Source organism: Urocitellus parryii, chromosome 4 (genome assembly GCF_045843805.1).
Source record: "Urocitellus parryii isolate mUroPar1 chromosome 4, mUroPar1.hap1, whole genome shotgun sequence".
NCBI lineage: Eukaryota > Metazoa > Chordata > Mammalia > Rodentia > Sciuridae > Urocitellus > Urocitellus parryii.
In genome coordinates this window covers 179559764-179584978 of record NC_135534.1, presented here as the reverse complement: position 1 = coordinate 179584978, position 25215 = coordinate 179559764, and positions in this window count along the sequence as shown.

Sequence of the window (25215 nt, the reverse complement as noted above, 5' to 3'; positions counted from 1 at the left end):
AGAATTTTTATCACTGTAGGAATATTTGATAAGATGATTAGGAAGCAACAGACTTGGGTGAGCACTGCTACTAATTTGCTTTATGACATTGGGGAAGTAATTTCACCTCTTTAGGCCCCAGTTATCCCCTCTATGAAGTTATGAGTGCAAAAGATCTCTGATAATTCTAGCTCTGTGGCTCTATGATTAATTGATTTTGTGATATATAAAAATTAGAGATGACATGCAGGGGACATATTTTCTGGGAATAATAAAATGACTACAAACATTTTTTTTTCTTCTTTGTGAGTAAAAAGAAGAATTATATGAGGGTTTCCAGGCTGTGCAGCTATCTCTGAGCACGGAGAGAGTAGAGAGCATATTATCTAGATATGAAGTCTATAAAAGGCAACATTCTGGCAAACAAAAGACTGGGAAAATGCCATTTTTGAGAATGTATTTAATGTGTTTATGGTTCATTAGGGCATTTAGAGTCCCCCCAAACTTGATGGGCGGTAGCTTATCTGGTTGGATTTATTTAAGTCATTTCTTCATTTCTTAAATATACAGTGAGTAATTACTATGTGCCAACCACTGTACTTGATGCTAGGGGTGTAAGGGTGAATTCAACTCATTACCTGACCTTCAGGGACGCCATGTCTGATGAGGAAAGCAGGTCTGTAGACAGAATGCAAGTGCAATTACAAGAAGGCTGTACAGATGAACATAGCTGTTGAGGAGGCCAAGAGAAACCTGCTGGGAAAGGCTGACAAAGAAAGGAATGGCTGACGTCGAATAGGCCTTACAGGATGAGACGATGATTTCCAGGTGGAGATAGTGTATGATGGAGAGAAGGCACGGAAGGACAGTCCAAGAAGAGGGACAGCAGGCAGAAAGATACAGATTATTATGCCGTATTGGTCAGTAACAAGTACTGCAGCGGGAGTCCTGCAAGTTTTATACATCCTCCTTATAATTCCCAGAGTCCAATGTCTAAATCCTACCCCTTTTGAAATCACTTTTTGTAAGAAAACATAATAAAGGTATGAATTTAAGACAAGTTTTGTTAACAACACATAAATAAGTTGTCTCAAGTTTTGTTTTGGTGAACGCTTATGCTATTCTATTTAAAGAAATTATCTTTCTTTTCTTCCTTTCTCTTTTTCTCCCCTTCTTTTCTTTTCAGATAACCAGAAAGTTGGAGGCCCCAGGGCTGGTGCCAAGAGCGGATTTGTGACTGGGAAGGCGGATGAAGATGGCGAAGGCTTTTGGGTTGGGATGAAGAAGGAACTGGGGAAGTGTTCAGGGTCCATGAGGCAACAATGGCCTGTGGAACCTATAGGCCAAAGGTCAGAGGTCAGAGGTCAGAGGTAATGGTATATACAGAGGCCAGTTTGGTAGGTCCATGGCATGAAATTAGTCAGGGCTTAAAAAGGGCCAAATGTGCCAGCAGGACTAGTTAGGTAAGAGTCCTTCTCCCAGGATTTGGTAGATTGGTTCAATACAGTGTTACTATGCAGATAAGTAATTATGTTGAAGATAATGGGAGTCAAGTTTCTTACCATTGGAGAAAGAAGTCACCAATATGGAACAAGGGAAATCTAGGCTGAACCCTGTGTTGTTGGGTTGGAATTGGAAGTGTTGATATGTGTTCATGGCATGTATGTGCTCAGGATGTGCAAGCACACAGAGTTAAATGTAGGGACATGAATGATCTTAGGATTGGGGCAATAAAATATAAGACAAACTTGAAGAACTTTACCAGAGTGCAACAAAGTGAAAAAACAAAGGGGCTCCTAGGTATTTATTTAAATGATTTGAAAACCTTATGTCCACAAGAACATGTCCACACTGTTTCTAGGCACACTGGTATGTGTTTATAGCAGCTTCACTCATGATTCCCCCCACCCAAATGGAAGTAACTTAAATGATAGGCGAATGAATAAATAAACTGTGTTACATCCATACAATGGAGTAATAGTTCATAGTGGAAAAATGCACTATCAAGCCACCAAAAGACATAGAGGAAACTTAAATGCACATGGTTAAGTGAAAGAAATCAGTCCGAAGAGTCTGCATATTGCACGATTCCACCTATGTGGTATTTTGGAAAAGGTGAAATTAGAGTGACAGTGAAAAGACCAGTGGTTGCTAGGGTTTCTGGGGAGATGACAGGTGGAGCACAGGGCATTTTTAGAGCATTAAGTTTGTTCTGTATGACATGGTGATGGTAGATACAGGACACTGTGCATTTTTCAAAATCCATGGAATAGGCAACACAAAGATTTACCCTAAACTCTGAACTTTAATTAACAGTGTGTCAACACGAGTTCAACTGTAACAAACATACCATACTAACACAAAATGTTAATAATAGGAGAAACTGGACTGGGGTTGTGGCTCAGTGATAGAGCACTTGCCTTGAAAGAATGAGGCACTAGGTTCGATTTTCAGCACTGTATATAATTTTTTTTAAAAAAAGGTCCATTCACAACTAAAATAAATAAATAAATAAAATTTTAAAAAAATAGGAGAATCTACCTCAAAAAAATAGGAATGAAACCACCATATTCCCAGTTATTCCACTCCTTGGTATATAGCCAAAGGATTTAAAATCAGCACACTACAGTGATGCAGCCACATCAATGTTTACAGCAGCACAATTTGCAATAGGCAAGCTATGGAGCCAACCTAGGTGCACTTCAAAAGATGAATGAATAAAGAAATTATGGTATATATACATAATGGAATATTATTAAGCCATAAAGAAAAATGACTGCATGACCTTTGCCAGTAAATGGATGGATCTGGAGACTACATGCTAAGTGAAATAAGCCAATTCCCCCAAACTGGAGGTTGAATGTTCTCTTTGATACATGGATGCTAACCCAAATAAGGTGGGGAGGGGAAGAATTAGAAAAGGAGAATTAAGGAAAGGGAGGGGGCATAGGAAAAGGAAAGACAGTGAAACTGAAACGAATCTGACGTAACTTTCCTAAGTACATATATGAATATACTACAGTGAATCACACCATCGTGTATATCCAAGACTGGGGTTCTAATTAGAAGAAGATATAGTCCATGCTTGTATAATTATATCAAAATGGATCCTACTGTCATGTATAACTAAAAAGAACCAATAAAAAATAGGAGAATCTGTGTGGGGAGGAAGATGGGATTGGTGGAGGGGAGAGGAGAGCAGGGAAATTCTGTACTTATGGCATAAGCAGATCTCCTTGTGTTTATCATACTTTGAGTTTCCATCCTATTTCGTTTACATTGTTGTTTTTGGTCATTATTTGTCCAAATATTCATTGCACTTCTTTCTTTTCTTTCCGGAACCTTCATTATATATATGTTGGCATGCTTGGTGGTATTTCATAGATCTCTGAAATTTTATTAATTTCCCCCATTCATTTTTCTTTTAATTCTTTAGCTAATTCAATTGATATAACTTCAAATTCACTGATTATTTTTTTGTTAACTCAGATATACCGTTAAGACCTGTTAGTGAATTTTCCATTTACATTAATTTACTTCCCATGCTGAAATATCCTTTTTTTTTTTTTTTTTTGGAGATCTTATTTTTGACAAAAGCTGTAGATTCACAGCAAAATTGAGTGGAAGGCACAGAGATTGCCCATATACTCCCTGCCCCCACATCTATCTCTTTTTTTAAAATAATTTCCATTTATAGATAATCTCTGTGTGGCTAGACATTTTCTCATGTATTCATTTAGTTCTTTAGACATGGTTTTCTTTAGTTCTTTTACCACATTTATAACAACCAATGTAAAGTTTTTAATCTAAAAAAATCCAACACCTGGGCTTCCTCAAAACAGTTTTCTTTGCATGTCTCCTGATTTATTTTGTTTTTGGTTGAAAACAGGACATTTAAAATAACATGTAGTGACAATTCTGGAAATCAAATATCTGCCCTTCCATATTTGTTGTTGCTATTTACTGTTTGCTTATGGCTTTCCTGAACTAATTCTGTAAAATCTATATTTGTGGTATGTGACCACCCAAGTCTCTGCTCAGTTAGCTTGATGATCAGTGAATGTTTGGATGGAAATTTCTTTAAGTATCTTTTCAATAATTTCACCAGTTCTTTGCTGAGGGACTCTGGGTTCTGTGCATGCCCTCTTCATTTAGCCAGGCAGTTGACAGCTCTACCTTGGCCTTTACTTCCTGCTCCTACAGAATTCCAAGTTCAGATCAGGACCCTCTTAGATTTTTCCTGCACCTGGGCATCACTCTGCACATCGAATGGCTTTTTGGATTCCTAGAAATTGATTGAAGCTTTTCAAAGCTCCTAATGGACACTCCATTCCCCAGATTTCCTTTTCATGTTGTTCTGTCACCTCTTTGCTGAAACTCTTATCCACAATATAGGCAGGCACAGTATTGAACAATGGTCACTAATTGTTCTTGAAACATGCCTCAGAGAGAAAAGCTGCCCCCACTGAGCCAGACCTGAATCACGCTGTATACAAAGGAGCTCTGCAAATGAGGATTACCAGAAATTTGCCACATAGGTCAAATGATAATAATCATTTGGAGTGGGGCTTTTGGGCAACTCCAAACCAATTGACCCCTTCTGTGCTGCTAGTATACTGGTGTTCACAGCTACTGTGATTGTGAGGCTGTTCATTTTCAAAGCTACCATGGAGATGTGAGGGAAAAATAGGAGTAGGGCAGGGGAAACACCACCATGAAACTCACCATTCACTGAGGTTCCAACATTTTTCTTGAATAAATTATCCTTAGATTGTTGCAAGCCATTGGTTAATCTCTAGAGTTCTAAAAAGGTTGATTTTGACATATTTTTTTCATTGATATCTTTTTGCTTTTTTGGAGGAGGAGATTTTCAGAGGTCTTCATTCCATCAATCTGGAGATCAGCTTTTTATAAATGTGTTAAAAAATCTATTCAAATACCCATATGATTTTTTTCTCTCTTTTATTTACTTAGTACGGTAAATTACAATGATAGATTTCCTTTGAATTCTGGAATTGGGGGAGCATCTTAGGATCATGATGTATACTTTTTAAATATATATGTTTTTGAATTCAGTGAGTTAATATTTCATTTAGAATTTTTGCATCTATATTTGTAGAGGTACCAAGCCAACAGTTTAATTTTCTTGTTCTGATCTTATCCAGTTGGTAAAATTAGATTATATTAGTTTTAGAAAATGAGTTAGACAGCTTTATCTCATTTTCTGTATTTTTGAAACAACTTGTATAAGATAGAGACTTATCTGTTCCTTGAAATTTTGGCAAAATGCACCTGTAAAACCAACTGTGTCAGGCAATATTGGGGGCGGGGTATGTCAATTTCTCACTTTTCTCCCTCTTTTTTTTTCTAATGACTTTCTGGCTTCCTTCCTAGTTTTTGCATCTGAACAAAACGATCACCACAAAAATTACTAACAGGGCTGGGTAGAGTACCTGCCTAGCATGTGTGAGGCACCCCTCAAGCCCCAGCACCACCAAAACAACAACAACAAAAAAATTCCTAACAATGTTACCTGCCTCCTGCAGAAGGTTGTTTTCAGAAAATGCCCCTGCCCCTTTATTTATTTTTTACTTTTTAGAATGATAAATTTTCTCATAAATTAAATTTAATTTTTTTAGCTGTAGATGGACAAAATACCTTTATTTAATTTGTTTATATATTTTTTTTTATGTGGTGCTGGAGATCAAACCCAGTGCTTCACATGCTAGGCAAGCGCTCTACCACTGAACCACAACACCTGCCCCAACACTATTTCTATAGGGTGTTTGTGTGTGTGTTTGTGTGTGTGTGTGTGTGTGTATTTTATCTACTCGTTTTCAAGTGAGAGAGTTATCCATACAGAAAGCTTACAAAAATGAAATTACATGTTTTCTCCTTCTGTCTCCTATACCAAATCCCTTTTTAAGTCTGTAGTTGGTTGCCTGCAATTCTGAACCCTGTTCTTGAGTATTTAACCAGCATTACTTTAGTGTGGGTTTGTTCACCAAAGTTGCTATTTTCTACTCTCTTTCTGGTTTTCTGATACTCTGCACCTATGGAGTAAAGGACAAACTGTCCCCCTGCCACAGATAGTGCTGTACCAGACTTCTTTCTGTTTTTTTACTTGCTTATAATCCTTCCCTTGAGGGGAATTTCCATTCCAGGATATAATACATCCCTGGTGATTTTACTTTTTTTTTTATTTTAATTTTTTTTTTTTTTTTAGCAAAACAACCTTTTCTCTTTTAAAAAACTTTTCCCTAAAAGTGCCTTCTCTGAATAAATGTAAATAAAAGAAAGGGTTGGAAGAAAAGTCACAATAAAGGAGCAACAGAATGAAATTAGCTAACTATGTCATATGCATGTGTGAGCATGTCACAATGAATTCCACTTGTGGGTATAACTCTATAATGCACCAATTAAAAAGTAAGTCAATAAAAAATAGATAAGGCATCTCATAAGAGCAGAAGAGTGGCAGGTCATGTCTGGCTGGTCCCAACCATAGTGTTCTGAGCTTCAGTACGATTATGATGTCAGACAAGTGTCTTTGCATTTTATTTCATATCATTCAGACTTCTAATTTTTTTTCTTGTTATTGTGAAGCAAAAGGGAGCCACTGGTTGTTTCTCTCTATCCAGTTTCATAGCTCTTGCAGAGTGAAAACTCCTTCCAGATTCTGGCAACCAGCTTGTCTGCATGTCTCAGTTTTCAGAGTTGTTTTTAATTTTGGGCTTTTCTTTCTGGGTAATTTTACTGGGCTGCTGGAAGTAACTGCATCAGGGATTGCTAATTTGATTCCATTTAAAAAAGGAACTCCATTGCAAATGAATTTAAAAATAATTTTTTTTCAAGTTTCATATGAAATAGTTGAGGTTCACTTTTGAGTTGCTATAATTTATAGATTAACCTGTGAAGGATTTTTATCTTTATCCTATTTACTCTTTCCTTTCTAGAACTCTTATTTACAATTTAACATAAAATTTGCATTCGTTTAAAACATCTCTCTCTCTCTCTCTCTCTCTCTCTTTTACATTTTGGTGGTCTTTGGTACGGATTGTTTTCATTTTAATTTCTGACTACACTTTATTGTTCTAAAAATGGTATGGAGAAGTACTATAAGTTTACATACATATGTTATCACTGATTACTTTGTTGAATTCTTTTAACAACTGACAATTTTATAGGTGATTTAGAATTTTTCTACGTATACAATGATACTGTATGAAATTAACAATTTTCCCCCCTAGTATCTAAAATTATTCCTTTAAGCATCTTTGCATTTTTAAGAGTCTGAAATGTATTAATTAATAACCAGTGAAACTGGACATTTAAATTGTTTCTGTGCTTAATGAGGACATCTCTAATGTTTTTACAATTATGTATAATGCTATTTTATGGTTTTAAGTAGATAATCCTTTGTATGAATATATTTCCACACAGTAAAGATCTAAGAGCATTTTGTGAAGTTAAAATGAAATATCTTTCTATCCTTGCATTTTCTGTTTAAAACTTACAAATACATTGAGCGTTTTTTTTTTTTAATCCTTTGGGCATCTATATAAATATGGTTTTTATTGCCTGTGCTACTGATGTGGTATATTGTTTTGATAATTTATCTTAAATTGAATATTCATTCAATTCCTGTATCCAATCCCACAGGTACATATTCTTTTTTTTTTTTAGTATATAGTTGCATTCTATTTTGTTTAAGATTTCCCATTTATATTAATTAATTATTAATAACTCATTCTCATTTTATATGATGTTAATCAGGTGTTAGTAGATCATATTTCGCTTATAGTTTAAACATTATTTCTATATTCAAAATGGTTTCTATAACATTGATATTGTTCCCTCATCATTTTAGATAATTAATCTATAAACATATAATCCCTCTGTTTTTTGATATTATTTTCAATTTATTTTTCATTTTCTTCTTTTTTCTTAAAATAATTGTTACGTGAAGTTCATGTTCATATAACTGTTTATTCACTCATTCTATTTTTTATTTTGATTATGTATTCTTTCTCACTTCTGTTGAATTTAGTTGTGTTATACTTGTGAGTTATTTTTTCTATTCATCTTTCAGTTTTTACCAAGTTAAATTTTGGACTTATTTTTCTGTTACATGCCTGTTCAGTTTTCTAATATGTTTATTTACTTTTTACTTTTCTCTCTTCCTGTTTTTGTTTGAGTTGAATTTTTTTCCTCATAGAATTTAATTCATTTATTCACAAAAGTGTCCCAATTTTCCCTAATGTACCAGTTGGTCATTTACATGCCCAGGATATGCACAATGGTGAACAAAGTCCTCGTCACTCTATCAGTAGATGTACTATTGTGGTGAGAACACATAACATCGAAGCTACTCATTTACATTTTAAAGTGGACAATACAGTATTGTTAACTATGGGCACAAAGTTGTACAACAAATCTCTAAACCATGTTCATCTTGTATTACTTAAAATTTATACACATTCAACAACTCTCCAGTTCCCTCTTTTCTCAATTCCTGGCAGCACCATTCTACTTTGTTTTTATGAATTTGACTATTTTACATACTTATCAGAATAACTGGATCTGTAAGTTCTATTGTAATTTTTTTGTTTGTTTTGAGGAGACACCACACCATTTTCTATAGTGGCTGCCCAATTTGCATTCTTACCAAGGGTGTACAGGTAGATTTTTAAAAAATATTGTGTTTTTTAGTTGTAGTTAGATGTAATACCTTTATTTTATTTTTATGTGGTGCTGAGGATTGAACCCAGCGCCCTGCACATGCTAGGCGAGCGCTCTACCCCTGAGCCAAAACCCCAGCCCTAGTAGATTTGCATATAACCTAATTTAGCCTGCCAGATAAATATGTTTTAATATAATAGCTATCCTAACAACAATAAGGTGACCTCTCACTGTGGTTTGCTTTGCATTTCTCTGATGATTAAGTAATATTGAACATCTTTTCATTTACCATTTACTTGTTGACCATTTATATCTTCTTTGTAGAAATGTCTGTCCTGTTTTAAATTGGGTAATTTGGTGATTTTTTTTTTTTGCTTTTGAGTTGAAGGAGTTTCTTACATATTTTGGACATTAACCCCCTATCAGATATGTGGTTTGCAAGTATTTTCTTTCATTCCATGGGTTGCCTTTCCAATCTGTCAATTATTTACTTTGCTGTGCAGAAGCTTTTGGTATGATGTAGTCCCACTTGTCTATTTTGGCTTATGTTGCCTGTACTTTTGGTGTCATATCCAAGAAATCACTGCCAAGACCAATGTCATGAAGTTTTCTCCTATGTTTTCTTCTTGAAGTTTTGCAGTTTCTGGTCTTACACTTAAATCTTTAATCCATTTTAAATTTATTTTTGTGTAAGGTGAGAGTTAAAGAGTCCCATTTCTTTCTCTTTTTTTTAACCTTTATTTTATTTATTTATTTTTATGTGGTGCTAAGGATTGAACCCAGCGCCCTGCACGTGCCAGGCGAGCACTCCACCGCTGAGCCACAACCCCAGCCCCTATTTCATTTTTTAATGTGTGGATGTACATTCCCCCCCCCCAATAATATTAGTTAAATGACTATCTTTTCCTCACTGTGTTTTCCTGGCTTCTTTGTCAAAGATCAATTAACAATAGATACATAGATTTATTTTGTTCCATTGGTCTATATGTCTATAGCTTTTTAATACATTTTGAAATCAAGAAGTGTGATGCATCCAGCTTCACTCTTTTTCCTCAAGATCATTTTAGCTCTTTGGGGTATCTTGTGTTTTTGTATGAATGTTAGGGGTGTTTTTAAAATTTTCCATTAAAAAATGCCATGATGATTACTGTCTGGAGTGAGACACAATCTCAACATAGTTTTGATTTGTATTTTCTGTTTGCTAGGGATATTGAACATTTTTTCATTTATTTGTTGGGCATTCATATTTCTTCTTTTGAGAAGTGACTTTTTAGTTCTTTTGCCCATTTATTAATTGGGGATGATGATGATGATGATGATGATGATGATGATGATGATGGTGATTTTGGTGTTAGGTATTTTTCCAAAAGTACTAAAAGCAGCATATTGTGGTAATACAGGCACATCAGTGTTTATTGCAGCACAACTCACAATAACCAAGTTATGGAACCAGTCCAGGTGCCCATCAATAGATGACTGGATAGAGAAAATGTGGTCTATACACTAAGTGGAGTTTTACTCAGCCAAAAAGAATGAAATTATGGCATTTACTGGTAAATGAATAGAACTGGAGAATATCATGCTAAGTGAAATAAACCAGACTCAGAAAGCCGAGGGTGAAATTTTTTCTCTCATATGCAGAAACTAGACCAAAATAAAGGGAAAAATGCTGGGGTCGGGGAGTCCATGAAAATAGAAGAGAGATCAGTGGAGCAAAGGAAAGAGATTGAGAAGAAGGGAGAAGGGACAGGAAGAGAGAGGAACAGTGGAATGAAATTGACCAAATTACTCTATGTACTTCCATGAATAGGTCACAGTGAATTTCACCTTTATGTATATCTACAAAGCTTTAATTTAAGAAAAAAGCTATAAAGAAATAGAAGAAAGACTACTAGCAGAGTAGATGAAGGGGAACGGGGGGAGGGAGGAGGGGAGGAAGAGGGGACTGAGGTAGAGCAAATTATATTCCATGCTTATATGTTTATGTCAAAGTGTACCTCAATATTATGTATAACTATAATGCCCTAATAAAAACATAAAAAAATATTGTATTCTAATTCATAAACATAGGATGTGCATCCATTTATTGATATCTTCTTTAATTTGTTTCAACAATGTTGTAGTTTTCATTGTATAAGTCTTTTTTCTTCTTTGTTACGTTTATTCCTAAGTATTTTATTCTTTCTGATAAGTGGGATTGTTTTTAAATTCCCTTTTGGGAGAGTTGGTTGTTAGTGTGTAGGAATGCAAATTGTTTTTGTATGTTGACTTTGTATCTTGAAACTTACTAAAATTATTATTTCTAACCATTTTTATTTTTTGCAGATAATGTCATCTGAAAAGAAAGATTATTTAACTATTCCTTTCTGATTTTTTTCTGGCTGGTACTTTCAGTCTTATATTAAAAAGCAGTGGTGAGGCAGGACATCCTTGCTCTGTGCCTGATATTAGAGGAACAGCTTTCTCTTTCTCACCATTGACTATAATGTTAGCTGTGGATTGTTTGGGTTATGCTATCCTTTAAATATTTGTCCCTTTCAAAACTCATGTTGAAAACTAATTAACATTGCAATAGTATAAAAAGGTGAGATCTTTAAGGGGTAAGTAAGACATAAGGGCTTTGCCTTTTCATTATAAAAAGGTGAGGTCAGGCCCCCTTTTCTCTTTATTTCTATTTTTTCCCCTCCCACCAAGTGGTCATGAAGCAATAAGGCCCTCTCCAACAGTCACCATCTTAATATTGAACTTTCTAGCCTCCAGACTAAGAGCCGATAAATTTCCTTATCTTTTCCCTAGATTTCTCAGATACTCTATTATAGTAGCAAAACTCAGACTAACGTTGTCTTTGTGTCCTTTGAAATATTCAGATGCTTTTCTTTCTTTCTTTGTGATGAGATGCATAACATGACTTTCCTTTTAAGAGTCGTTTTTTACTGCATTCAGTAGACACGTGGAGGTTTCAAGGACATTTTTTTTCTGTGTTGTCTGCTCTTGTTTTCTTAATTATTTTCTGTGAGTAAATTACATTCATGGAATTTTTTAATACTCAAAGTTTTGGTTCCTATTATTCTTATTAATTTCCACTTTTATTATATTATAGTTGGAGGATGAGGCATCAATATTTTATTTAAATTTTCTTTCTAGATTAGTATGCCAGCAAGATTTGTGGTGTGCTCTCAAAACAGATTTTATAGAACACCTAAGGTTTGTATGACTCAGGGAATCCGAGCTTCCTTCAAAAACTCTGAAGAGGAAAGATTGGTTGAAAACCATATTTAACTCTCCGTTTTCTAGATTATTTTAAGGTCAAAGTTATCATTACCTTATTATTAAGATTAATGTATGAAAACCCAAATTATCACTATCTCGCCATGAGTTATACATATGAAAAAGAAGAGTGGCAAACAATAAAAACCTGCTTATGGAGCGTGTTTCTTAATTTTTTTTTTTTTTTTACTTTTCTACACCATTTTATAGTCATTAAAGCTTTTTTCAGAGTTATTTTCATCCAAACTGCACAAGGACCTTATGAACAGACAAGTAGGCATATGATGCTAATCCATTTTATGCATGAAAAAATTAAGGCTCATGGAAGTAAATGCTATATTCAAGTCCCCAGTTTAGTTAGGGAAAGATCTGGAAGTAGAACCCAAGTCTCTTGCCTCTTAGTCCTATATTTATTGCACAGTGTCACAATACTCCAAATCAATTCTGAACTGAAACACTTCAGTGTGGAGTCTTTTCTAGTAGTTGGCTACAAATGATACATAATTTTAATAACATATGCTTATTTCCAGAGAAAGGATTTTATCTTCATTCTATGCCAATGTTATTTTAATGTGTGACATTACATAGCAGGCTGCATACTCTTACATGAAAAAAAAAATTAAGAAAAAATGTTTGCATGTATCTATTTTTGCAGACCCATTCTAATTTAAGGAATCATGATGATTGAAAACCCATATTTCAGAACAAATTAGAATAAAAATTTTTGTTACATCTTGACTCTTACCTCCTTTGAAGCCTTATAATTCTAATGCGAAATCTAGAGAAATATTTTAAGTTTTCATCATGGATTTCATGAATGAAGCTGTAGGACAGGTGGGTGTTGAAATCTTCCACCTTTTCTTTCTTGTCTCATTGTACCAAAGAACTCATCACTGGGGTTCCTTCTTGGGCAGGATACATGTGACAATAATACCTATCCTTTGTACTATTTGGAACTTCAAAATTTACAAAGTCCATTCCTAGATTTTTTTAAATAAAAATTTATGATTTTTTTATAAAGGTTAGGGTTAGAAAGTATGGTTAATACATCTGGACCCATCTTTGTGAGAAAGATGGGTCCAGATGTATTAACCATACTTTATAGATAAAGAAACAGACTCAAAGAGGTGAAGAACACTGCCTAAATTCACGGTGAATGGATCTCTAGACTAGACTTACCTCCTTTTGCTCACTGTTTAGGACTCTTTCTGCCACTGTTTTTCCATGGGGTCACTGGAAAGATCATTTTGAGAACCAGCTCTGTCAAAAGATTTAAGTTGTTCCAGACAGTGACAGCAAAATCACTGAGCACTTTGCAAGGCTGAAGAAAAGAAAGAACATTATTTAGCAAGACATTGTGAAATACCTTACAACGAAGGTATAAAGATGTAATCAAACTGCTAGAAACTATGCAGCTAAATGTGGGGACTTAAAAATCATAAAACACATTTATCCACCTGACCTCACTGGCATTTCTGTGATGGTAAATAGTCCATGCTTTTAATTGTTGCAAGGTTTTTATGTATCTAGTGCATTTTTGGAAGCTAATATGCCCACCTGTCAAAACACAAGTACACACATAAGACATGTACCTATACTCAGATATGCATGTGCTCACAGGCATTAAAACTTTCCCATAGAGATTTCTCAGCAGCCCTAGAGAATAACTGCCTCCAAAACAGAGTCCAAATACTGGTTTCCTAGACCATGTCCATAGGCAACATGAGTACAAAGACTGCCCTCCAGGGTCTTAGAAAAATCTGTCCAGTTCCCTGGAAGGGCAATAAATCAGGCTTCAGTAGGCTTTGTTTGCATGAAAGTGAGGTAATTCACAAGGACATCTTTCTCATTTCTGAATAGAGTCCCAAGGCTGCAGAGATACCTTTTTCTTTCTAAATTCACTGGGATCCTTAAAGGCTGATCCTTGTGCTTTTTCAAAAAGTTTATACCACTCCATTTTGGAATGTTGAATCACAGGGAGGAGGTTTTCTGTTCTTAAAGTGGTTGGAGGCTGAGTCAGGGTGTGCATGAGTTTTGCCATCGCTGTTCTCCCATTGGATTGGGTGCTGCTGTGCACTTCCTCTGGTCTGCATGTCCATGAGATCATTGATGTGACAGTTCTGACAGCTGCTCAGCTATCTACTCACACAGCTGATAACATTCTCATGAAGGTCGGTAATGATGCCCTTATATTGGTCTCTGTCCTTCTGAAAGTTTCTGTGTCTCTAGAGGGAGCAACCCATCCCCATCTGGAAGAAGCATGATTCTGGGAATGACATAAAGTTTAAGGGAGGGTAAGTTGAGCCTTAAATAGTCAGTACATAGGAAGAAAAATCCAGGAAGCCAGATTGTGTCCCAGGGTGGAGAGAGAAAAGCGTGATAAATACCCTATTTAAGATTGGGACACCCAGGGCTGGGCTGTGGCTCAGAGGTAGAACACTCGCCTGCCATGCGTGAGGCACTGTGTTTGATTCTCAGCACCACATAAAAATAAAATATAGATATTGTGTCTACCTATAACTAAAAAATAAATTAAAAAAAAAAGATTGGACACCCAGTAAGAGAAACGTGAGTCCCCAAAGGTTGGGCTAGGGTGGTGGTTAAACTCTTCTGTCTAATGCCAGGATTGATCTAGACTACAGCATTCCTATCCAGGAGAAAAATATAATGTGAGCCACAGATATGAGTTGCATAGCTCATTTTAAATTTTCTAGCAGCCACATTAAAAAAGGTAAAAAGAAACAGGTAAAACTAATTTTAATAATGCATTTAATTTAACCCAATATAAACTAAATATCATTTCTGCATGAGATCAATAAAACATTGATTACATTTTAAATTCTTTTTCTCATATTAAATCTCTGAAATCTGGGTTTCTTTTGCACGTACAGCCCATCTCAATTTGGACTAGCCACATTTAAGCACTCAACAGCCGTATGTGGTTAGTGGTTACCATATTGGACAGTGCAGGTGGTGAGCCAAAGGAGCAAGACTGAGCTTGTGGGTGGGAATCCAGCAGCTTCTGTTGGGGGGAGGAGCAACTTGGGCTATAGAAAATGGAAGCGGTAAGCCTGCACTCTGCCAGGTTCACTTCATAAAGCTCAACCTTTGAACGTTTTAGTTTATTAGTGTGTCCTTTGGTATGCTCAAAACCCCTTTCCTAACAAATTAAAAAAAAATAAACTTTGCTATTTCCTTTTTTGCCCATTGCAATGCTCCAGTTCCTCACTGTGACAGGTGAGGAGCCTCTTCATGTCGACTTAACCTGAATCCATGGTGCATTCTTCTAATCTCTCACATCTGCAGTTGCACCATCTCTGCTTTTAAATACAGCAGAGGACCCCTTTCAATGACATGTTTGGTTGCCAAGTTTATTGAAAGGAGTCCTTGAAACAAGTCATCAAAGGAAGGAAATCATAAAACCTACAAAATAATACATATATATATATATATATCTTAATTTTTAACTCAAAACATATGGCTTTATGCTGAGATGAGGAAGGGATAAGGGTGTGCTTTTAAGTGTGGATGATCTGATTGAAGTTCCTCCTACCATTTCTTGCTTAAATCTAACCTATAATGCATGTTCTGCATTAAATGTATTTGAGAGATAAACTGATTATACTTTTAGATTTTTACTATTTTTTCCCAAATCTTGGTATTTGTCTACCACATCTAAATTGCTAGCAAAAATCTTTTAGTATTTTACAATTAAAGAGTTCTTCCAAACTATTCAACCTAATTTGCATGTAAACAACAACTCCTCTTTTTTTTTCATAGTCCTACTGGTTTATGCACTATTTAATTAAATTATGTGTTACAATGACAAATACAACTGGCTGCGATAGGTTTGGCAAGAACTGAAGTAGGCTCTTGGTAAACGTACAACTCATCTGGCAGAAGTTAATGTGAGCAGGTGTCCTGGAGTAGCCTACCAACCCTGAGCACTCAGTATGTGTTAAAATATGCCTTGCAGAGGAATGGAAGGTACTGGTTCATTGGGTGAGTTAGTTAACAGTCTCTAGTGCTTATACTATTGATTCCAGCTGATCTACCTTGCTCTTGGCCTGCTTCTCCTCCTGAAACACCCCCGCCCCCCGCACCACCACCCTTTTGTCCTTTACCTTTCACTGGTAAGACTTTGGTAGGCAGAATAATAGTCTTCAAAAATGTCCACGTCCTAATTCCCAGTACCTGTGAATATGTTACCTTACATGAAAGCAAAGCAAAACAAAACAAAAGAAACCTTTGCAAATGTAAATAAGTAAAAGATCTTGAGATGGGAGGATTATTCTTGATTATCTGGGTGGGCTCAATCTAATTTCTCCTCTAAAGCAGAGAGCCATTCCTGGATGCAGTCAGAGGTACATGTGTCAATGAAAGAAAAGCACAGAGATGCCAAGTTGCTGGCTGTGAGGATGGTTGAAGGAGGCCACAAGTCAAGGAATGCTGGTGACCTCTAACAGGTGGAAAAGGTAAGAAGATGGACTTTTTTCCTTAGAGCCTCCAAAAGGAAGCATAGTTCTGCTGATACCTTGGTTTTAGCCCATTTGAGACCCAGGTTTGGGCTTCCAACCTCCAGAACTTTAACATAATAAATAATGAATCTGTGTGGTTTTAAGCCTCTAAGTCTGTAGTGATTTCTTAGTAGAAATAGAAAACCAATAAAAATCAATCTTCCAGGCTCACCTCAAATTAAAAATTCTCTCCAAAGATTTTTCTTGACTCTTGACTTGGTATGCACCTTTTCTCTTTAGGACATTTCATTTGACTTATCTTCATTTTCCTTATATTATAGTTGTCAGCACCCCTTTCTTAACCCTCTAGTAGACTATAGGCCCTTTGCTTAGCCCTTTAATATCCTTGAGACCCTTGCATTTACTTATACATGTATTTTTAACTATATATTCAGATAGTCTCCAAGTTTTGTCCTTGGATTAACATAAACTTGCATTGCACAGTAGGGCAGCTACCAGCCTTATGTGGCTGTTTATGTAAATGCAAATTAATTAAAATTAAATCAAATGAAGTGTTGAGTACCTTAGTCTTACTAGCCACATGCTTAGTAGCTACACAAAGCTGATGGCCACTGTACTGGGCAACACAAATATTAAATATTTCCATCATTTCAGTTTTACTGGATAACACTATTCTAGATGGCCAGTTTGACTATACTTGGATGGTATTTTTTCTTGGCTTCTTCGGAAGTGAGGGCCATTATTCTTATTATTTTACTGTTATTTTTGAGAAGCAGAGTTTTAAAATATGAGCTTATTTGTATCCATCAGGGTCCTGGTAGGAGAACAAGTGTTTTATGATGTCAAGGTGTGGTGAGAGTTCAGAGAACCAACAAAAAGTGCTGAGTCCGCAGGAGGGTAGCCAGTTCAGAAGCTAGGACCATGTAGAGCTGAAGGGTTTCTGGAGTCCTGGGAAGTGCCACCCACACAGCAGTGGTCCTGAAGGATCCCAGCCTCTAACAGTGGGGTGGCCCAAAGCAGAGAGGAAGCCACGAAGGAATTCTCAGTCTCTATCTCCTGGCCTTCAGTCTCTAGCCAAACCCAACCTCACACCAGCCAGCAAGGCAGCCTGGGAGAGACAGTCTGCAGGAGGTGCCTCCTGTGGCCTGGAACCCAGGGAAAAGCAGGGAGTGAACATGGGGTGGAGAACAAATGCAACTAACAAGCACCCTGGTCAAGGGCATTGCGCCACATTTCTCGGTTCCAATTAGAGATGATTATTTTAGAGGTAGGTGATAAAAACCTTTTCCTTCTATAGATGGATAGCTCCATTTCAGCATGGTGAAGGATAACAATATTGGTTCCCTTTTGCCTTGGTATTCTGAGAGGTCAATCGCACTCTGCAGTCCATAATGGTGAGAGGGCACTGGAGTTACCTCTCTGTGTTTGTTTTGTTCCTGGCTTGAACTTCTCATTTTAATTTACATTTTACTTTGTCCCATGGCTTTATTTTTTGTGTTTTTTTTTTTTCAATTTTATTGTAAGATTTTCCTTTGTGTTTACAGTCTGAAATGAGACGGGAATAAAACCGAAAACTAGATAAACGCCTGTTTGTTTTCCTTAATTCTCAGAACCATCTAGGAGTGTGTCTTCCTCATAGTTGACTTGTTTAGATAAGTGCCCACAAAGTCAACCAGGCAGATAAGTAATTTATATGGTAATTTCTGTCTCTACCCATAGCTAATACTGATCATGCTGTTCAATACATATTTCTTCTACCTGGAATGTTTGGAGAGCTTCTAACTTTCTGTATCCTCAGAGGGGATAATAAAGGGAACTTAAACTGAAACTCTGATGCTATCAGTGAAGTTATAGCTGTGAGTCACAAATTAAAAAAAAAAAAGGAGTTCTTCTGTTTTGTCTGAGAGACATGGAGAGGAACAGGGACATTTATGAGAGGCACGGTGAGATTTGGGGACTTTTATGAGAGAAGTTACAAAACTGTGCAAGATGAAATAGTACCTGCCTAAAATGAATATATGTTTGGAAGCTAATGCTATAATAATTTTAATTATTTTCACACTCTTACCCGCTCCCCCCCCCCAGCAAACTGCTCTGCTAAAGTCATAGATTATAAGACATAAAGTCGGGAAAAGACGGTTGAAGAAGAATTCAAACTTGGAGGAATCCTCATTGGTTTCTATATCAAGGTTTTTAAAATCTCATGCCTCTAATAATATTTATGTAAGACATTTTGCTGTTTTTAAAAACAGTGAATACAAAACACTCTGAGAATAAGATGGTTATTTGTTCACCTTCCTCCTGTCTTTTCACTCTTAATTGTTCTACAGATTCATTAATATTGTGTTTTTATAATTTTCTCAATGTTCAGAAACATCATAAAAAAATGGTCAAATTCAGAAACTTAGTAAAAATTATCAAAATCTCCCTTTAGTCATTTTTTCTTTCTGGCAACACGTTCTCAGTTCCTCTTTCCCATCTTTCTAATTGGTCATATATTATAAATAGGTTAGCATTTTGGATATTTATATTCAACTCCATCTGGTCATAATTCTTTCTTTTTTGAAGAAACTGAGGACAAATTTTGAAAAAATTTAACAGCAAAGCATATTCTAAAATTCCATAAAAAATTCAGGTCTTCTGGGAGCTCATTGATGGATAGCTAGGAATTATAATTCAAATTTGTGAGAAAGAATATTTATAATACCTTGAATCAAGACATAAGATACACATGCCTTTCTTAAGTTACAAAATACTTTTCTTTGAAAAAGCGAATGTTTTTAGAATATGGAACTAGGTAAATAAAACACTCCTTTCGGATTACAAAGTTACTTTTGTTTAAACAAATATGAAACATTTTACACATAGCATCATTTATAATGTGACTTAACCGGTGCTGTGTAAAATCTTCCTTTTTGAACCATTTCAAACTGAACGACTAAATTTGCTTGTTTGTGTTTTCAATTTTGCTCTAAATGGAATTTCCAGCTGCTGAATTCTGAGGAAAAGAGAATTTCTTTGTTTTAGACTGGTTATAGGAAGCCTTCAAAAACTGAGGACAGAGAAAAATCATCCAGCATAGTAAATGGTTGTTTGCCAAGAGTGACCTCCAGAGTGTCAAACAGAAAGAAAATATTCACCTTTAGGAATAAAGCTGTGAAGACATGGGGGAAATGTGCTTGAAGTTCATTGAACTTTGTTCAATTAATGTTTTTCTTTTCCCTCCTGAGCTAACATGATTGGCTCTGTTTCTTCAAATGCTTCCCTTTATCATCTTTACAGACTTCTGTAAACAAGTGTTTTCCCTCGGATTGTGATGATTTCCAGTGAATTACTAGCAGAAGGCATTTGAATTTGGTTTTCTGTGAAGAAATTGCCTACAATTGGGTTTTTCCCCCTTAACTTACAAAGGTGGTTCAAACTAATATTACTGAGTATCTCTATAAAAACTTAGGGAAAAAAATACTTTGTTTTATGTTTCAATATAAGGAATTTACCTACTGAAACCAAGAGGGATTTTTAATTGAAATTTGGAGGGGAGAGTAAAAATGCTACATGTAAGAGCAACATGGATTTTAGCAGGTGGACCCTTAAGAAGCTCATGGGAGAGTGTTCAGAAATTCCCAGGAAAATAACAGTGCAGGAACTTAATATCTCCATATCACCACATAAAAAAAATCATCACTAATTGAGCAACCTTAAAAGACAATGTGCAGTGAGAATGCAAACATGAGTCCCTCCAGGTTGATACATATCAGCAGAGAGTTGTTGGGGGTTTGACAGTCTTTGACACCAATGGAGATCTCCCTTCTGTTGACCTGGTACACTAAACAAGACTCACTGGGCAGGTACGTGATCAACCAGTCCATCTTCCTCCTTCTGAAACATCTAAGTATATTATGGGACACTTGGCCAGATAGAACTCTGAGTGAGGAGACTTTATATCTCTGGACTTCTGTGTTGGAAAAGTTTATGAGCCACACATATTCTACCTTGTTTCAGGTTAACTTATGCACGTTTGTGTTCCAGACAGGAGACTCCATCCTAACTTCTTTCTGGCTGCCGAGGAATTACGTCCCAGTTTCATGTTTAACTATCTCATTCTCCCTCAGACCACTTACACAGATACTGCTCTTCTGAGGTTTGCAAGATCAAAAACAATTTCCAATATAATTATGTAAACCAAGGAAAATGCAGTACCCTTGACCAAAGAATTGCTAGAGAGTTGAGAATTACTACCTAAGGTAAGGATAAAGTCTCAATGATGTCTCAGTAGAATCTCAGGCTTCTGGAGAACTCATCTTTCTTTTCCATGGTACCACAAAAACAGGACTGGCATCCGGAGTGCCACAGAGAAAAGGACACCAGGGATGGTATCACACTTTGCTAATGAAGTGATCTGTGGATCTGCAGTCCATATGTGCAAGAAAATCCTGAAATTTGTTTATGTGAGCCAGTTTTATAGTTTCTCTCAACTGGAGGGTTGTCACTGAAATGACTTGGAATAAAATGGCTTCTTCCATTTTTCAGAATGAGGAGAGGGGAGTCAGAGCAGGCGTAGATTGGCTTCACGCAGCAGAGCCCAAGGCCACCAACCCTGCCAATGCCATAATCATCAGAGCCACAAGTAAGTGAAGAAAATAACAGGTAATTAAGATTATCTAGGAACAAAAGAAGAATCAAGAAATTCTTTTTCTGAGACTCCTTTTCCACCCAGCGATATTTTTAGGATTGAGATTTGTGGTTTACATGGTTACAGTGGCTCATTTATCAGGGAAAAGGGCAGGGTAGACAAGTTGTTGCAGACATTCAAAATGCCAAATTGCTGTGTGTGTGTGTGTGTGTGTGTGAGAGAGAGAGAGAGAGAGAGAGAGAGAGAGAGAGAGAGAGAGAGAAACAGAGGGGGGGGGCGGGGTATGTGCTAACATTTTAACCATGCCTTCAGAACTTCTGTGGAGTTCATACTGGTTGCTGGTGATCACACCTTTCTTTTCTAGTACTTTCCAACAAAAATTTGTAGCCTTGTTGGATCTAGTTAACTTTATTCTGTCATTTTTCAATTCTCATTTATTCATCTGATTAAAAAGAAAGCATGATTTAACATTTGCATTTCCTACGGAAAAGAAGATGCCATTGTTGATGTACTTGAAGGGTCTCCTGTGTCTTCCTTCAACACCTTCTTCCCATGGAGGTGTCTGTAGTCTTGATTGTCCTTCCTCATTGGAGAAGTGGAACTCGCAGGACAAGGCCAGAGGAAATTCCTACTGGTCAAACCCTGCCTTGCTATCTCTAGGGAAGAGTAACAGGTCACTCTTATTTAGCTGTGTTGATTTCAGTGGGAATCACCAATATTTCCCAGAATCAGTGCATCAGAAATGATCTGATAGTCTAATGCAAATCTAATACTGTTTTCATAGCAGCCATGTCTATTTTTTGGAGTCAATTTACTTTTATAAGATGTTTTGAAACATATTTTAATAAAATGATGCTGCATTTTAAAATGTTCATCATCAGATTTACCCAGTTCAAAATATTAACTATTTATTCTTAATTCTTCCCCCTTTGTACTTTTGTGTCTTGGAGTTGCAAGAGGTGAAGAAAGGATCCAGTATCTTGAAAAGAAATCCCCTTCTGCGAATAAAGGGCCAAAAAAAAAAAAAAAAAAAAAAGGGCAGTTTAACCAAAGAAACAAACAAACAACAAAAAAAAAAATGTCATGGCACAATTGTGACTCTCCCAGGGAAACTTGTGTTTGTTAGGTGTATTCTCCTGAAGGTGACATTAAGAAGAGGTCACATATCCCCAATAGTTCAAGTGGGACTGACTGACTTAGCTTTTGGCATGATTGGCAAAAAAGAAATTTCCAACACATTAATTTGGGGTACTTTTCCCTACTGTGAGTCTTTAATCTGGTTGCCAGACCCTTCCCTAAGTTCATTGTTCTGGGTTTTCTCTCTTTTTTTTTTGAGGATGCTGTTGGGTGAAGCTCACAGGCACGTTACTCAGCTTGGCAAGAGTCGGGGGGAAAGACCATTTCCTGACATGAGCTTTTTAAAATGTATGAGTTTCCCTATTTGATTTACTGTGCTGACATTCCTCATCTCTGATTTAAGAAAGTTTTCATTCTAAAAGATGTAGTTATGTATATAAAAAGTTAAGGGCCCTGCCCCTTGTACTGCACTTGACGTGAGATCACAGCCTGTCCTCCCTTATCCTGTTAAAACACTTTTCTGTTTTGGTAGCAACTTACTCCTCTAAAACTGTGTAGCTTTCCTCCTGAACCCAGGTTCAGTTCACTGGTTACAGACACATGAGCCTTGCCAGGTACTACAGATCCTAAGTTCAGTGGGACTAGAAATGGCTTTTTCTCCTTATTTCAGGTCCCATGAATAAGTATATCACATTTCCATGGTCCCATCTCACCCCAAAACAAACATGCCTGGGGTTCTCTGTCTCAAGGGGTTTGCCATCTTTGCTTCTCTCCAAGTCCCCTCACCTGCCTTCTTATCTTTCTAAGCCCAGAGTGCTGCTTTGTCTGCAAAGTCTCTCATGGACTTCCTTTTCCTCCATACGAAACTAACTTCTTCCTTTTCAAATTCTTTAGCACTTTATCTACAGTTCTCTCTGACACCTCTCAGCATTTCCCCCCTGTTCCTATAGTTACTTCACTGCCTGGTTTCCATATTAGAAGATAAAGTACTAGAACAGGAACCATGTCCAGTTCTCTTTGTATCTGCCCCATCTCGAGCACAGACCTGAGAAACAGAAGTGTTTAGAAATGAAGAAATGAATAAGAGGAGCCGATCAGACCTTCCCCTGAGCATAGCATGACTGGGATAGAGACTTTCGGTTTGATTCATCACTGAAGGATGGATTAGGATAATTGAAACCTCGTAATAAGGGAATGAACGTAAACTCTGGAGAGGGATCAGAGCCCACAAGTTTCAAGCTTTGGAACTCCCAGGAGTCCAAGATCCCTCCCTAGAGGGGGCTTGGAGTTTTCTTCATTAGAGTTTCAGGTAAGCTTTGGGGCAATGGATGTGGGTAGAGGGAGCAAGGGTGGGGGAGTGCCAGGGATTGTCTTCTGCACTGACCATTGTTTCTAGGAAGACAGTCCAATCCAGAGCAGTGACCTTCACAAATAAAGCACCACAACCCACAGAGTCCTGGCAGGTTACCAAGAGTGACCATGAAACTCTCTGTGACTTTGAAGAAACAGCTGCGTGGTATGCTCTCTGAAGCACTGAATCAAAAGAATAATAAATGTTATTAATAACAGAATAGCAACCCAGTGATTATATGATACTTTTGGTCCCAGACCCTGAAACTTGTCAGAACATGCCTTGAAACATCACCCATCCAAGAAAGATACTGGGTGGGTCGGACAGTAGGTTTGTCAAGTCTCTCCCAGTCATTGGGAGTCTCTTTCTAGGAGTCTCTCCAGAGCCCTGTGACTGTCCACACATCTTCCACCAAACCCATGGTCTCTTACCTTAAATCTATGCTACTTTCCCCCAAACAAGCCACACTCCTGGTTTTCCTCTCATTCTGCACACACTTGCTCCCAACCAAAGGTCCCCAGGTCACGTTTCCTTACCACTTGTCATAGCAGTGAGGCCCCATCTGCTAGAACTGCACATCTAGACAATACATTCACCTCACTCCTTTCTGTCTCTCTTGTCTCTCCTTCCCAACCCACCATGCCTAGGCCCCCTGTTCACTGTGCTATTCCCATGCTCAATAACTTTTGGTGGTTTTCCACTGCTTACGAGTTTCATTCTAAACTCTTTTTGTCCTTTTCTTCCTGTTCTTTCCTATTCAAATGTTGTGGATTTTTTAGGATCTCACTTCTTGATGTAAATTCATTTTATTTAGTTGTTTGTAAGTTTGCCTTCTTGATCAGGTAGTGGCTTCTTATGGGTGGTTCTTGGTTCTAACTTATCTTTGTATTCCTGAAATGGCAACACAGTGCCCAGTACAGAGAACTCTAGCTTTCTGAGGGTGAGGACTCTGTCTCTTCACCTTGGTGATCTCGGCTCTTACACAGTCCTTCCTCCGATAGACAGGTGTGAATGTGAAGGACTCCACCATCCTAATTCCAGTCCCTTTCCAAAGAAGAGGCAGCAATGGAGTCAGATGGATAAAATGTTAACTCTGCTGTTATCTAGTTGGGTCTTGGGCCTAACACTGTTCTCTTGCTCTCAGGTTTTTGCCTGTGTGTATGTGTGTGTGTGTGTGTGTGTGTATGTGTGTGTGTGAAAGACAGAGAGAGAGAAAGAGAGAGAGAGAGAGAGAGAGAGAGAGAGAGAGAGAGAGAGAGAGAGGATATTCCCTTCATATTTTCTTGGAGAACAGGGAAATAGCATTCTTTCTCATAACTAGGCCTCATTTACATGAATTAACACAGGATAATACCAAGGCCAAGAGAAGGTGAAGTTTAGAGTGCAAGGAGTTCGTTTTCTCTCCTGATGCTTTAAGGAGCATTGATTTATGTTTGCAGCCTTGACTTGGCTCCACAGTCTTGGAACCTATTAATGATAAATCACATCAACACATCAACAACTAAGCTCACCTTCTATAGTTTACAAAACTTTGTTTGCTAGCTTCTCGTCCATCACACACACACACACACACACAAAAACCCCACAAACACACACACACACACACACACACACACACACACACACACCCTTTCTCTCTCTTGTTTGGCTGCAGATGTTGTCCAAACACTTTCAAAAATCTCTTACTTCACTGGAGCTTCATAAACACCCTGCGGAGTGGCTTTGGTAGATAGTTCTGATCAGTTAAAATT